This window comes from Oncorhynchus tshawytscha, linkage group LG05 (assembly GCF_018296145.1).
Source record: "Oncorhynchus tshawytscha isolate Ot180627B linkage group LG05, Otsh_v2.0, whole genome shotgun sequence".
In the NCBI taxonomy this organism is placed as follows: Eukaryota; Metazoa; Chordata; class Actinopteri; order Salmoniformes; family Salmonidae; genus Oncorhynchus; species Oncorhynchus tshawytscha.
Genome location: NC_056433.1, coordinates 74,435,073 through 74,450,222, shown reverse-complemented (window position 1 = coordinate 74,450,222; position 15,150 = coordinate 74,435,073).

Sequence of the window (15,150 nt, the reverse complement as noted above, 5' to 3'; positions counted from 1 at the left end):
GATGCTGAGACAGACAGTGCAGCAGAGAAGATGCTGAGACAGGCAGATAGACAGACAGGCAGAGAAGATGCTGAGACAGACAGACAACGACAGCAGAGAAGATGCTGAGACAGATAGACAACGACAGCAGAGAAGATGCTGAGACAGATAGTGCAGCAGAGAAGATGCTGAGACAGACAGTGCAGCAGAGAAGATGCTGAGACAAGCAGACAGACAGACAGGCAGAGAAGATGCTGAGACAGACAGACAACGACAGCAGAGAAGATGCTGAGACAGACAGACAACGACAGCAGAGAAGATGCTGAGACAGACAGACAGCACAACAGGGAGGCTAACAAAATGGTTAGAGCAGAGGCATAGTTATAGTGGTACCTCCAGTAGAGTGGTAAATCCTCTGAATGTAGTTTGTATTTGTACATCACTACGAGTGAACTACTTCAAGTGTAGGAAACCTGTTACATACAGGTTTGATAACAGGCATGAGTTGATACGTTTACTGTAAGGTCAAGTGTATGTCCTTTATAAATGTCATGCATAAGCGGGGTTGGGTAGGTTACTTTCTAAATGAAATCCGTTACAGTTACTATTGACTTGTCCAAAATTGTAATCAGTAACATAACTTTTGGATTACCCAAACTCAGTAACGTAATCTGATTACACTTCGTTACTTTTAGATTACTTTCCTCTTACGAGGCATTAGAAGAAGACAAAAATGTATGTTACCAATTGAACAACATCTATTGCAGGATAAATCAATGTTAAAGTTTACATAGCTGGCCATATATGGATGTTAAATTTTACTTCATGGGTTGGTTATGTAGGCTTCTTCTAACCAATCGCTTTCTACTCCATATAATAACATGATTCAATTATATCTTTACATTAAAAACCAAAGTCTATCAGAATTCCAGTCATTCCAATAAATGTTACACCCCTTGATCTTCAAGAACAGGACTTGGAAATATGGAAGTACAGATTAGCCAAATTGTTTTACCTGAGCATGACCCCAAAACTAAGGATTTATTAGCCAGCCCTACTCTGTTGTTTTTGATTTTGTTGTCATGGAGAACTGATTGAGCTCATTGAGTTGAGTTGAAAAATAAATGCTGCACTCATGGAATTGCATGCTTTGAGCACTACTGAAAAGTGCTATTTACATGTAAAAAATGAATGTCATATGCTGCATTTGCTATAGGCCTATTGTTTACCTTTTTGTTGGTGACACTTTGATATGCCAATAATATGCAGCTGTTTAAAGAGAAAATCCACAGATGAAACAATAACAAAACGGTTTTGGTAAAAAGCTGAGGGATGGGCCTGGAGAAATGGAACCACTCTCAGATTAATACACAGCTACGGATGCAAGGACTGACCCTCCATGAAATCCACATGTGTTTTAACCATGTTATGAGGCTATACAGTGTTTGTTTACAAACATTGGAGAAAACAAGCTTATATTTTCGGTTCTGATGGAGTGTGACAGTTGAACTAAGCTCATGAAGCATTTATAAGTTATATTCTTCAAGAATCAATGGATATACATATATTTATATACATATATGTTTTCCTTGATGGCCAAAAAGCTCAATTTTTGTCTCATCTGAACCGAGTACCTTCTTCCATATGTTTGGGAAGTCTCCCACATGCCTTTGGGCGATCACCAAACGTATTGGCTTATTTTTTTCTTTAAGCAATGGCTTTTTTCTGGCCACTCTTCCGTGAAGCCCAGCTCTGTGGAGTGTACGGCTTATAGTGGTCCTATGGACAGATACTCCAAACTCCTCTGTGGAGCTTTGCAGCACCTTCAGGGTTATCTTTGGTCTCTTTGTTGCCTCTCTGATTAGTGCCCTCCTTGCCTGGTCTGTGAGTTTTGGTGGGTGGCCCTCTCTTGGCAGGTTTGTTGGGGTGCCATATTCTTTCCATTCTTAGATAATGGATTTAATGGTGCTCCGTGGGATGTTCAAAGTTTCTGATATTTTAGGGGCTTCATAGCAAAGGGGTGATTACACATGCACGTACCACTTTCTTCATTATTTTATTTAAACAAGTCATTTGTTCAATTTCACTTCACCAATTTGGACTATTTTGTGCATGTCCATTACATGAAATCCAAATAAAAATCCATTTAAATTACAGGTTGTGATGCAGCAAAATAGGAAAAACACAAAGGGGGAGAATACTTTTGCAAGGCACTGTATATGCCTGATAAGTGAACTACTCCATGCGTGATGTATCATATGCTCATGAAATGGGTTGTTCCACAAAAAGAGTGTCTTTTGCATCCCTTTGATATTTTAAGTAGGAATTGGGCACCAATATTGCATTTTAAAAGCATGTTATATTAAATGAAGTACCCTTTAAAATAGACCACAAGGATCATTCAATAAATCTGAATAAATAAATTCAGCATTTTGACATGTCCCTCCATGCACCCTCTGTGACTTCTAGGAAGATTTTAACTTCGCGAAATGTTGGGGTTAAGTGGGTTTTCACTATCATTGTAAAGCCCTAGTTATTTTGTTGCTTTGGCAAATTCCTTTCTGAAGATGATTATTTATTTTATGTGATTAGTGATTCATTTAAGTCTGTCCCTGTTACATTCCTTTTAAAATATTTTTCCGAAAGAAACATGGAACATCTAGAAGTCAAATCATAGTGTAAAAGCAGGTGAGCTGGTTCTACACTTTGGCCATTTTCTGGTGTTTTGTGTTGGAAAACTGAGTTGGTCGAACATAACAAGTCAACCCTGTTGCCAATAGATAGACAGGCTAGACATTTTTTAAAGAACCTGTGCAATTGAAATTCAGTTTTTCCTGTTTTATCATATTGTAGAACAGCTGATGAAACTAACACTGTAAATGTTTTTATTTTATTTTGTGAGTGTTATTTCCTGATAGTTGCTGGTTGAAAATATAATCTACACAGGACCTTCTAATCAGCAGGTTCGCGTCGGCGGACGTTTCGGCTTGCAATGGTGACATCACCATTCAGTAAATTGGTTAATAGACCAATAACAAAAAATTCCAAACCTCTCTGCCAATAATAGCTAGTTTTCAGTTTTCCCCTCCCCACTCAGACCACTCCCCGACATCCTTTTTATCCACGCCAAACTTGATGCAAAACCACGCCCAAGAGTAACCTAACAACATTCAAAGCCATGCTGATTGGTCAGAGTTTGGATGTTCCCTGTGATGAATTAAATGCGTATGAGAGAGTAAGAACTCTACCTCGAGAGGGAATCCCCGTGAACGTGGAGTTTGCTCATGCCTGCCATGCCACAAACCTTAGGAGATGCGCAGTTTCGTGGCAACATGTGACTCTGTAGATCAGTGGTTGCCCAATGCTGGAAGTGGGGCCCCGATTGAAAAACTGTGATTGTCAGTTCCCCAATGCTGGAAGTGGGGCCCCAATTGAAAAACAGTGATTGTCAGTAATAGTGAATCAATGGAGCTAGCTTTGCCCATTCAGCTAGAGTTAGCTATGCAGCATCTCTTTTAGTTGCCAACTAGCACAAATGTCAAGTATCTCAATAGTCCTTTCGTAAACAACCTAAGCTAACGCTAGATGATGCACACTGCTAGACAGCTTCAGTCCAATCGGCGTTGTAAATTAGCGATAACACTTTATATAATTCACAGCTTACTTACCTCTAAAGACAATGCAATTATCCATGATGTCGATGCTATCCATCTGGTCAGGCTGGCTGCAATCACTCAATAAAAAGCTACATAATTTAACTCAACTTCATATACAAATTTGGGAAAATGCTAAATATGGATGGCAGTGTTTTGTTTTGGTGGGGATTCCGTCTCTAGCGTTCTTCCCAGTGTTGCCAACTCCTCAGTAAGGAAAGTAGCTATTGGCTGTCCTAAAAGTCACTAGAAGTCGCTAAATGACAGCATCACCTAATTTACATAATTGGCCATGTGCCTGTAATTGTGATGGACACTGTAGGAGAGAGGAATAATGTCGTGGGAGTGACAAAAAGTGAGTAAAAAACACCCTAAATATGTTTAGAACTACAAATGAGCAAGCTGCAGAGAGTGGCACACACAGCGAATAAGAACCAGATATTTGAGGCCATACTCCTCCTTCAGCACTTTATGGACCCCATTGTTAATCCCCGTCATAACAGAGGCATTGTCAGTCCCTATCCCCAGGAGTTTCTCTTTTTTAAGACAACACTTCTCGAGGAAAGCCACAACAGCACGGGCTATAGATTTGGCATCTCCTCCCTCCAACTCAACAAGCCCCAGAAATGTTGATACAATTGTCTGCTTGGTGTCACTAAAGTACCTTATCACAACCCCCAGGTACTTAGAAACACTTACATCTGTGGACTCATCGAGGAGGCTGAAACGCTGGTCACCCACATCTGTGGACTCATCGAGGAGGAGGCTGAAGCACTGGTCACCCACATCTGTGGACTCATCGAGGAGGAGGCTGAAGCACTGGTCACCCACATCTGTGGACTCATCGAGGAGGAGGCTGAAGCACTGGTCACCAACATCTGCAACCAACTCAGAAAGTATGGTGCTAGAACACCATTAATCATTTCTGTACACTTTGTCCTGTGCATTTTGAAGTGGGTAGCAGCTGAGAAGTGGGTAGCAGCTGAGAAGTGGGTAGCAGCTGAGAATGCTTCTCCAATGTGATCACATGCCAGCATGGAACAGTGTTCAGCGATAGCTAATGCCATGGTGGCCTCAGCCTTTTTTGCAGAGTCAATTCTTTTAACCATAAATGGCAGCTCAAAAGGCTTAGCCTTTTAGAGTATGTTTTTGAGTTTACGTGTTTTTTTACATCACTAAGTTTGGTGTAGAAATCAGCCTTACAATACAGGCAGAATGCCCATGTATAATCTCCAATAAACGGCTTCAACCAGCCTTTGAATTCAGGGTTTGATTCCCACTCCTTTCTGTATTTTTGAGTGTACAGTTTAGACTGAGACATGATGAGCAAGCCAGCTAGATGTTTAGCTTATGTCACAGAGAGGCACACACACAGTGGACAAGGTGAGTAAGTGACTGAGGCTGTGTGAGTCAAATGCAGTGATTTATTTTTGTGCAGTGATTTATTTTAGACAAAGAACATTTTACATTTACATCCCACCCTGAATGTAAGCCAGGGCGGGATCAGCCAGCGGAGGCTTCCCTCATGCGCGATTCATTTGCAGTCTAGACGTGGAGGGGTGAACATCTCCTGCTCTGACTGCAGCTGGGAGGGACTGCTGCGCGAGGACTGGGCCGCCTGTGAGTGCTTTGGGACGGGGTGGGGCCCATGAGAAGAGTAAGAACGATACTGCTTTCACATCAGAGTCTCCAAAAGTCTCTAATAACACCAGAAAAAGTCACTAAATTTGTCGCTAGTTGATTTTTTGAAAATGTGTCGCTAGACGGGTCTGAATACTCGCTAAATATAGCGACAAAGTCGCTAAGTTGGCAACACCGCTCTTCCTTCTCTCTCGCGCCTTTACTTCTCACAGGGAGCAACAGAACTCTGACCAATCAGCGCGGCTGTAAATGTTGCTAGGTTTCTCATGGGTGTGGTTTTGCATCAAGTTTGGCGTGGATATAAAGGACACCTCCCAGACTGTCCTAGCAAAATTCTTGCTTGAGAAATGTGCTAAAAAGCTATTTTTGGCCATTTTAATGGAAATCATCATTCCATTTTAATGGAAATCTATTACAGTACTTAATCAATTAAGGTACTTCATTCTTACTCAGAAATGATTTGATATTGATATACAAATGGCTGCATTGGGCCTTTAACAATGCACTTTGTTTTGTGAATTTTGTCAATTGATTTAAGTTGAAATCATCATCTCTGTTACTTTATTTATTTATTTGACACTTAACAGGCACTAGCTATAGTATTATTATTATTTTTTTAATCTATTGAGATGGGAAATCATGTTTTTTTTAGGTTGAAAATTAGCTCTTTATGACAGAATGTTAACAGTTAATGAAATCAAAGGTTTTCTTTTGACAAAGTTACACTTGGTGGAAGTTACACTTGGTCCACAGTTGGTGGAACGACCACATTTTGTACTGTATTTTATGTGCCATATAACCAGTAAAATCAAGCCTTAATGATGATGTCCAGGAATGACAAACAGAGTGCACTCTGGGACAAGACCTCTTTAATCCATAGCTCTGGCTGCTACTGCATCTGCTCTTAAAAATCCTTAACTACTCATTTCCAGTGAAACTTGTTGGGGAATAATCAGAATTGGTGGGTAACATAGATAAGATGTTTTATTTTCATGATATTTTTATGAGTTATTTCTCATAAGAATGTATTTTGTTGTACTATAGTGGTGGCCATTGGCAGTTATCTGTTCTATGTCAAGACTAAGTCGCATGGGCAGCAGAGAGGGGAGAGGTCAAGGTGTCATCATGTGTAAACATATCTTTTGCTCCACTGTGTCTGTGTGCCAGTCACTCCCTACTTTTCCCATCGGGGAGAGGAGGATGGCAGAGTCTGGAATCATTCTCATGCTCCCTCTTATCTTAACCTATAGCCTCACTCTCCTCTCCGTGAGCTTGTCCAGGATTGGTTGTATTTAGAATTGGTTGTATCTAAATGACAATTTGATATATGCCTGTTGATATGGAGGATTGGTTTATGTTTCTGGGTTTGAGTAGGGAGACAAAACTGAACGATTTATTATGTCTATGCTGTCTGACTACGTGTGTTCTTTGCTATTAAAGGATCTCAGTTGCAATGTGTAAGGGGGCTCTCAGAGAATTCATTGATAGACACTGAATTGCCTGAGAGTCACAGGGTTGTGATAGAGCTCATATAATTAAAGATGGACTTTGATAACTAACTCTGACTTGTGTGTGGTTTGCGCTCATGATTAGGTAAATAGAGGAAATTTCCACGACAAACTGTACCTGTGTTATGGACATACAGTTAAAGTCGGAAGTTTACAAACACTTAGGTTGGAGTCATTAAAACTCGTTTTTCAACCACTCCACAAATTTCTTGTTAACAAACTATAGTTTTGGCAATTTGGTTAGGACATTTACTTTGTGCATGACACAAGTAATGTGTCCAACAATTGTTTGCAGACAGATTATTTCACTTATAATTCACTGTATCACAATTGCAGTGGGTCAGAAGTTTACATACACTAAGTTGACTGTGCCTTTAAACAGCTTGGAAAATTCCAGAAAAGTATGTCATGGCTTTAGAAGCTTCTGATAGGCTAATTGACATAATTCGAGTCAATTGGAGGTGTACCTGTGGATGTATTTCAAGGCTTACCTCCAAACTCAGTGCCTCTTTGCTTGAAATCATGGGAAAAATTTAAAGAAATCAGCCAAGACCTCAGAAAAAAAATTGTAGAAAAAAAATTGTAGACCTCCACAAGTCTCGTTCATCCTTGGGAGCAATTTCCAAACGCCTGAAGGTACCACGTTCATCTGTACAAACGATAGTATGCAAGTATAAACACCATGGGACAATGCAGCATACTTCTCAGGAAGGAGACGTGTTCTATCTCCTAGAGATGAACGTACTTGGGTGCAAAAAGTGCAAATCAATCCCAGAACAACAGCAAAGGACCTTGTGAAGATGCTGGAGGAAACAAGTACAAAAGTATCTATACCCACAGTAAAACGAGTCCTATATCGACATAACCTGAAAGGCCGCTCAGCAAGGACGAAGCCACTGCTCCAAAACCGCCATAAAAAAGCCAGACTATGGTTTGCAACTGCACATGGGGACAAAGATCAAACTTTTTGGAGAAATGTCCTCTGGTCTGATGAAACAAAAAATAGAACTGTTTGGCGATAATGACCATCGTTATGTTTGGAGGAAAAAGGGGGAGGCTTGCAAGCCGGAGAACACCATCCCAACCGTGAAGTATAGGGGTGGCAGCATTATGTTGTAGGGGTGCTTCGCTGCAGGAGGGACTGGTGCACTTCACAAAATAGATAGAATCATGAGGGAGGAAAAAACATCTCAAGACATCATGGGTTGATGTTAAAGCTTGGTCGCAAATGGGTCTTCCAAATGGACAATGACCCTAAGCATACTTCCAAAGTTGTGATAAAATGGCTTAAGGACAACAAAGTCAAGGTATTGGAGTGGCCATCACAACGCCCTGACCTCAATCCCATCGAAAATTTGTGGGCAGAACTGAATAAGCGTGTGTGAGCAAGGAGGCCTACAAACCTGACTCAGTTACACCAGATCTGTCAGGAGGAATGGGCCAAAATTCACCCAAATTATTGTGGGAAGCTTGTGGAAGGCTCCCCGAAAGGTTTGACCCAAGTTAAGCAATTTAAAGGCAATGCTACCAAATACTAATTGAGTGTATGTAAATTTCTGACCCACTGGGAATGTGATGAAAGAAATAAAAGTTTAAATTAAATCATTCTCTCTACTATTATTCTGACATTTCACATTCTTAAAATAAGGTGGTGATCCTAACTGACCTAAGACAGGGAATTTTTACTAGGATTAAATGTCAGGAATTGTGAAAAACTGAATTTAAATGTATTTGGTTAAGGTGTATGTAAACTTTCGACTTCAACTGTAGTTAATGAAGACATTTCTTTCCATAATGTGCTAGTTGCAATATCAAACCCAAATTATGATGGTACATCCACTTATAATTTCATCCCATGACTCTGGCCAAGGCTATTATCTAACTGCTGGTGAGCTGTGTGGTGGTCTGTATTTACACCCTGAGGACTGCTAAGTGCCAGGAAAAAGGGCTGTCAGGCTGTCACCAGGGAATGCTAGGTGGTGGGTGCTGTGTAGAGGAGCAGACCTGGGTTCAAATACTATTTCAAATTTCAATTACATTATCTGTCCTTGATTGAGCTTGCCTGGCCAATAGAATTGTCAAAAACCTGCAAACACCGCCCATCTGACAACTCCAGACAGGCAAGAGCACAAAGTATTTGAAAGATGACGAGTAGTATTTAAACCCAGTCTGCTGAGTGCTGAGAGACGTGTCCTGTGTTGTCTCTCTCTTCCCACTGCCAGCAGGGGCCACAGGCAGATGTTTCTTAGAAGTTACTTTTCACACCAATGGCCGGCCCATACTGACAAACAGATGTTGCACAGTGGAAAACACGGAATAACAGCTAGTAGGGACAAATCCTTTCTTAAATCTGTCATTAAATGCTTAATGTAAGGCAACATAAGCAGTGGTAGAAAAAGGCCCCAAATCCTGGTAACCTCACATAGGTCTTATTCCAGACTAAAGGGGAATATTAACTTGTGTAAATCAATTGTATCTGCTGTGTAAATACAGGTAGTAACATACAAATATATGTAATATAGAATGAAAATACATAAATTGTAAGGCATAAATGATAAGAACTCATTCAAAATCAATTGTTTTACTGTTGATTGATGCAGGCACGCAATAGGCTACTTTGTAGACATTAGAGTTTATTCATTCATCCTGCTCTGTGCTTTTACTCAGTGGTGGAAAAAGTACTTTATTGTCATACTTGAGTAAAAGGAAAGATACTGTACCTTAATAGAAAATTACAGAGGCGGCTTAGGGTAGAGAAATTAACATTAAATTCTCTGGCAACAGCTCTGGTGGACATTCCTGCAGTCAGCATGCCAATTGCACGCTCCCTCAAAACTTGAGACATCTATGGCATTGTGTTGTGTGACAAAACTGCACATTTTAGAAAACTGCACATTTTATTTCAGCTCATGTAACATGGGATCTGCACTTTACATATTGTACGATTTTCTTGTTTTTTAAGTTACGGATAAAGGGCACACTCCAACACTCATAATTTACAAATAAAGCTTTTGTGTTTAGTGAGTCCGCCAAATCAGCGACAGTAGGGATGACCACATGTTTTCTTGATAAGTACGTGAATTGGACCGTTTTCCTGTTCTGCTAAGCATTCAAAATGTAATGAGTACTATTGGGTGTCAGGGCAAATGTATGGGACTAAAAAGTTTTTAAAAAATGTAGGAATGTAGTGGAGTAAAAGCAAAAGTTGTAAAAAATATAAGTAGTAAAGTACGTGGCTGTTGCAGATGTACATCAGACGTGTGTTATTGAGATGTGTGTGTGTGTTTTAGGCAACACAACATAATCATTACATTTCTTTACAGGTAGTGTTATAAACCTACACTGAGGTTACAAAACAATAAGAAAATCTTCCTAATATTGAGTCAACAGCCTCAATTTGTCGGGCATGGACTTTACAAGGTGTCGAAAGCATTCCACGGGGATGCTTTGCCCATGTTGACTCCAATGCTTCCAACAGTTGTGTCAAGTTGGCTGGATGTCCTTTGGGTGGGGGACCATTCTTGATACACACGGGAAACTATTGAGTATGAAAAATCCAGTAGCGTTGCAGTTCTTGACACAAACCAGTGCGCCTGGCACCTATTACCAGACCCGTTCAAAGGCACTTGAATATTTTGTCTTGCCCATTCACCCTCTGAATGGCACACACATGCACAATTCATGTCTCAAGGCTTAAAAACCCTCCTTGAACCGGTTTCCTCCCCTTAATCTACACTGATTGGAGTGGATTTAACAGGTGACATCAATAAGAGATCAGAGCTTTGACCTGGATTCACCCGGTCAGTCTATGTCATGGAAAGAACAAGTGTTCCTAATGCTTTGTGCACAGTGTATAGTAGACCAAGGCATTTCGTTGAGTGGTATTGTGAGTGATTTTATAGAGGAAAGACAAACACACACACACAGGTCATGGCCCCAGTCACTTAATAGAACCTGGACAGGCCTGAGATCAATGATGTATGGCAGTAAAGTGGAGCCAGACCCAGAGAGGAGAGATTGGTGATGAATGGTGAACAGTAGCAAAGAGGTAGACAGGAGACAAAGAGTCTGACTGTGATGATAAACATGTCAGTGGCTGTCTGTTGATAAAGCCAAGCAGAGGGAAAGGCAGGGCAGGAGGGCTAGCCCCAACCCACTGAGCCCAGCCAGGCCCTAAGTGGCTAATGGTAGCCTGAGCGATAGCCTGATAGCCAGCCTGGACAGCAGTAGGCTAATAGGAGAGATGTGTATCTCTACATCTCTGTCCAGGTTTTGTCCTGCATCAAGAGGCTTAAGTGGCCGGAGCAGGTCGAGTAGCAAACACATGCACTGGATTGGAGGCTTAGAGATAACACTGCCCTGGTCTGGGTGTGTCAATTTGTTGGTGAGTGTGTTGTCTAGATGCTTAACAGTGTGTACTACTAATAAAGCTGTGTCAAGATTTTAGGGAAGGGGTTGTGATGTGATGTCAACATATTGTTTGGCAGTGGTTGGAGTACAGATTAATGTCTGCATTTCAATGTATAAACAAATAAAAAATGTTCACTTTAGGGACAATGTCACAATAAACTGTCAGTTTGACTGCTACTGTATTTTCCCAGACATTTTGAAAAGAGAATAGAACATTTAACAACTGTGTTCTCAACTGAAGACATACAATTTTGGGTTTGTGTTGTTTTCATGGTCTTCTCATCATTCGTCATTTTGTCTTCGTCATGTCCCGCGTATATATACTTACATCTTTTCTTCAAATATCTTTTTATATATTTTCTTTTCTAAAAACTCAATTTCAAAACACTCTCCTGCAACCCGCCTCACCAAATTAAAAAAAAAAGTATTATTCACCTCAAATCTGAAATCCACAATAGAAGCTAGCCAGAAGCTAGCCAGTTTACTGGCTAACGTTTGTATTCAGCTAACCAAAGTTGGTGGTCATCAGCTATCCTTTAGCTCGAAAAGCTATCACCAGATATGTACAACGTGACTCAGACCAGAGCATACCGGACCTAATTTCTCTCCATATCCCCGGCTTCCAACCGCAAGCTCTGGACATTTACACCTGGATCTTGCAGCTAGCTAGCTGCTATCCGAGTGACTATTGGCTTACGTTGGTCCCGGAGCAAACATCAATTATTCCGGAGTTAGCCAGCTGAAGAGTTCCATCAGCCACTCCTGGGCTACAAACACCTATCCGGACCCGTTTTACTGCCAATGCGGAGCCCCACCGGGCCTTCACGACGGTACTACCGACGTTATCTGCCCGAGGGAGTTATCCAACTAGCCTCTCCGTCGCGACGTTACCTGAACACCCATCTGCGGCTGTCTGATCGGCTGCTATCTGAATAGGTCTATCGGACAATTTTCTTGGATTACTATAACTATATCTATTTTGCCAATTGGATTGGTCCCCTCTACCACACGGAACCCCACTAATCTACCGACGGAAACGCACGAGGTGGCTAAAAACAGAACTCCATCCTCTGCCGGCTTGCTACCGATGGCCCGGCTAGCTGTCTGAATCACCGTGACGCCAACCAACTACTCACTGGACCCTTATGATCACTCGGCTAAGCATGCCTCTCTTTAATGTCAATATGCCTTGTCCATTGCTGTTCTGGTTAGTGTTTATTGGCTTATTTCACTGTAGAGCCTCTAGCCCTGCTCATTATACCTTATCCAACCTTTCAGTTCCACCACCCACACATGCGATTACACCAGGACCTGGTTTCAATGATGTTTCTAGAGACAATATCTCTCTCATCATCACTCAATGCCTAGGTTTACCTCCACTGTATTCACATCCTACCATACCTTTGTCTGTACATTATACCTTGAAGCTATTTTATTGCCCCCAGAAACCTCCTTTTACTCTCTGTTCCAGACGTCCTAGACGACCAATTCTCATAGCTTTTAGCCGTACCCTTATCCTACTCCTCCTCTGTTCCTCTGGTGATTTAGAGGTGAATCCAGGCCCTGCAGTGCCTAGCTCCACTCCTATTCCCCAGGCGCTCTCTTTTGATGACTTCTGTAACCGTAATAGCCTTGGTTTCATGCATTTTAACATTAGAAGCCTCCTCCCTAAGTTTGTTTTATTCACTGCTTTAGCACACTCTGCCAACCCGGATGTCCTAGCCGTGTCTGAATCCTGGCTTAGGAAGACCACCAAAAACTCTGAAATCTCCATCCCTAAATACAAAATTTTCACACAAGATAGAACGGCCAAAGGGGGCGGTGTTGCAATCTACTGCAGAGATAGCCTGCAGAGTTCTGTCCTACTATCCAGGTCTGTACCCAAACAATTTGAACTTCTACTTTAAAAAATCCACCTCTCTAAAAACAAGTCTCTCACCGTTGCCGCCTGCTATAGACCACCCTCTGCCCCCAGCTGTGCTCTGGACACCATATGTGAACTGATTACCCCCCATCTATCTTCAGAACTCGTGCTGCTAGGTGACCTAAACTGGAACATGCTTAACACCCCAGTCATCCTACAATCTAAGCTTGATGCCCTCAATCTCACACAACTGATCAATGAACCTATCTGGTACCACCCGAAAGCCGAAAACACGGGCACCCTCATAGATATCATCCGAACCAACTTGCCCTCTAAATACAACTCTGCTGTTTTCAACCAAGATCTCAGCGATCACTGCCTCATTGCCTGCATCCATAATGGGTCAGCGGTCAAACGACCTCTACTCATCACTGTCAAACGCTCCCTGAAACACTTCCACGAGCTAGCCTTTCTAATCGACTTGGCCCAGGTATCCTGGAAGGATATTGACCTCATCCCGTCAGTAGAGGATGCCTGGTTAATTCTTTAAAAATGCCTTCCTCACCATCTTAAATAAGCATGCCCCATTCAAGAAATGTAGAACCAGGAACAGATATAGCCCTTGGTTCTCTCCAGACCTGACTGTCCTTAATAACCAACACAAAAACATCCTATGGCGTTCTGCATTAGCATCGAACAGCCCCCGTGGTATGCAACTTTTAAGGGAAGCTAGAAACCAATATACACAGGCAGTTAAAAAAGCCAAGGCTAGCTTTTTCAAGCAGAAATGTGCTTCCTACAACACAAACTCCACCTGGCAACCCCTACCCCGGTCAACAGCACTGCACTCCCCACAGCAACTTGCTCAAGCCTTCCCCATTTCTCCTTCTCCCAAATCCAGTCAGCTGATGCTCTGAAAGAGCTGCAAAATCTGGACCCCTACAAATCAGCCGGGCTAGACAATCTGGACCCTTTCTTTCTAAAATGATCTGCCGAAATTGTTGCAACCCCTATTACTAGCCTGTTCAACCTCTCTTTCGTGTCGTCTGAGATTCCCAAAGATTGGAAAGCAGCTGCGGTCATCCCCCTCTTCAAAGGGGGGGACACTCTTGACCAAAATTGCTACAGACCTATATCTATCCTACCCTGCCTTTCTAAGGTCTTCGAAAGTGTTGATGAATAGATACATGAGAAACGAGACCAAGTTGCGACTCTGGACAAGGCGGATAAGGTATAGTAAAGGCCGTTTATTCAAGAGTAATGATATCTGGCAAAGCGTGCTGCACGGACTCTCGTTCGTCTAGCTCTTAGGGAACCTTCAGAAAAGAGCCCGGAAACATGTCGTACAGTTCATTTTATACATTGAAATGACGTAGGTAGATTCTGGTAGTCCTGGCTTCTGGTAGGTTGCTGGTAGTCGATTGGCAGTTCCCTCCAGACTGGTGTCGTCGTCCCATTGGCAGTTGGAAGAGTTCTTTGTCTTTGGAACCCATTCCCAGGGGAGGGGGTGCGTGTGTGTATGTGTGTGCGTTCCTGTCTTGGCAAGTCTGTGTGTCCTCGCAGTGAGTGTGTGTATGTGTGTGCGTTCTTGCAGTCCTGGGATGTTGTGGCCGAACTGACGGCTAGCACCTGTGGCTAGGATGTATCCTGTTTTGACAGTGTTGTGGATGATTTAAGTGAGTGTGTGTGTGTGAGAGATATCCTGTATGAGGCCTAACATGTTTTACTGTGAAAATACGTTGCTATGTGTTGTCTTAGTTATAGCAATGCAATAGCAGTAAGCTGGTCATTTGCATAGGAAATAGAACTTCATCACAAAAGCCAAGTCAACAAACAGATTACCGACCATTTCGAATCCCACCACACCTTCTTCGCTAGGCAATCTGGTTTCAGAGCTGGTCAAGGGTGCACATCAGCCACGCTCAAGGTCCTAAACGATATCTTAACCGCCATCGATAAGAAACAATACTGTGCAGCCGTATTCATTGACCTGGCCAAGGCTTTCGACTCTGTCAATCACCACATCCTCATTGGCAGACTCGATAGCCTTGGTTTCTCAAATGATTGCGGCAGGGGTAGCCTAGTGGTTAGAGCG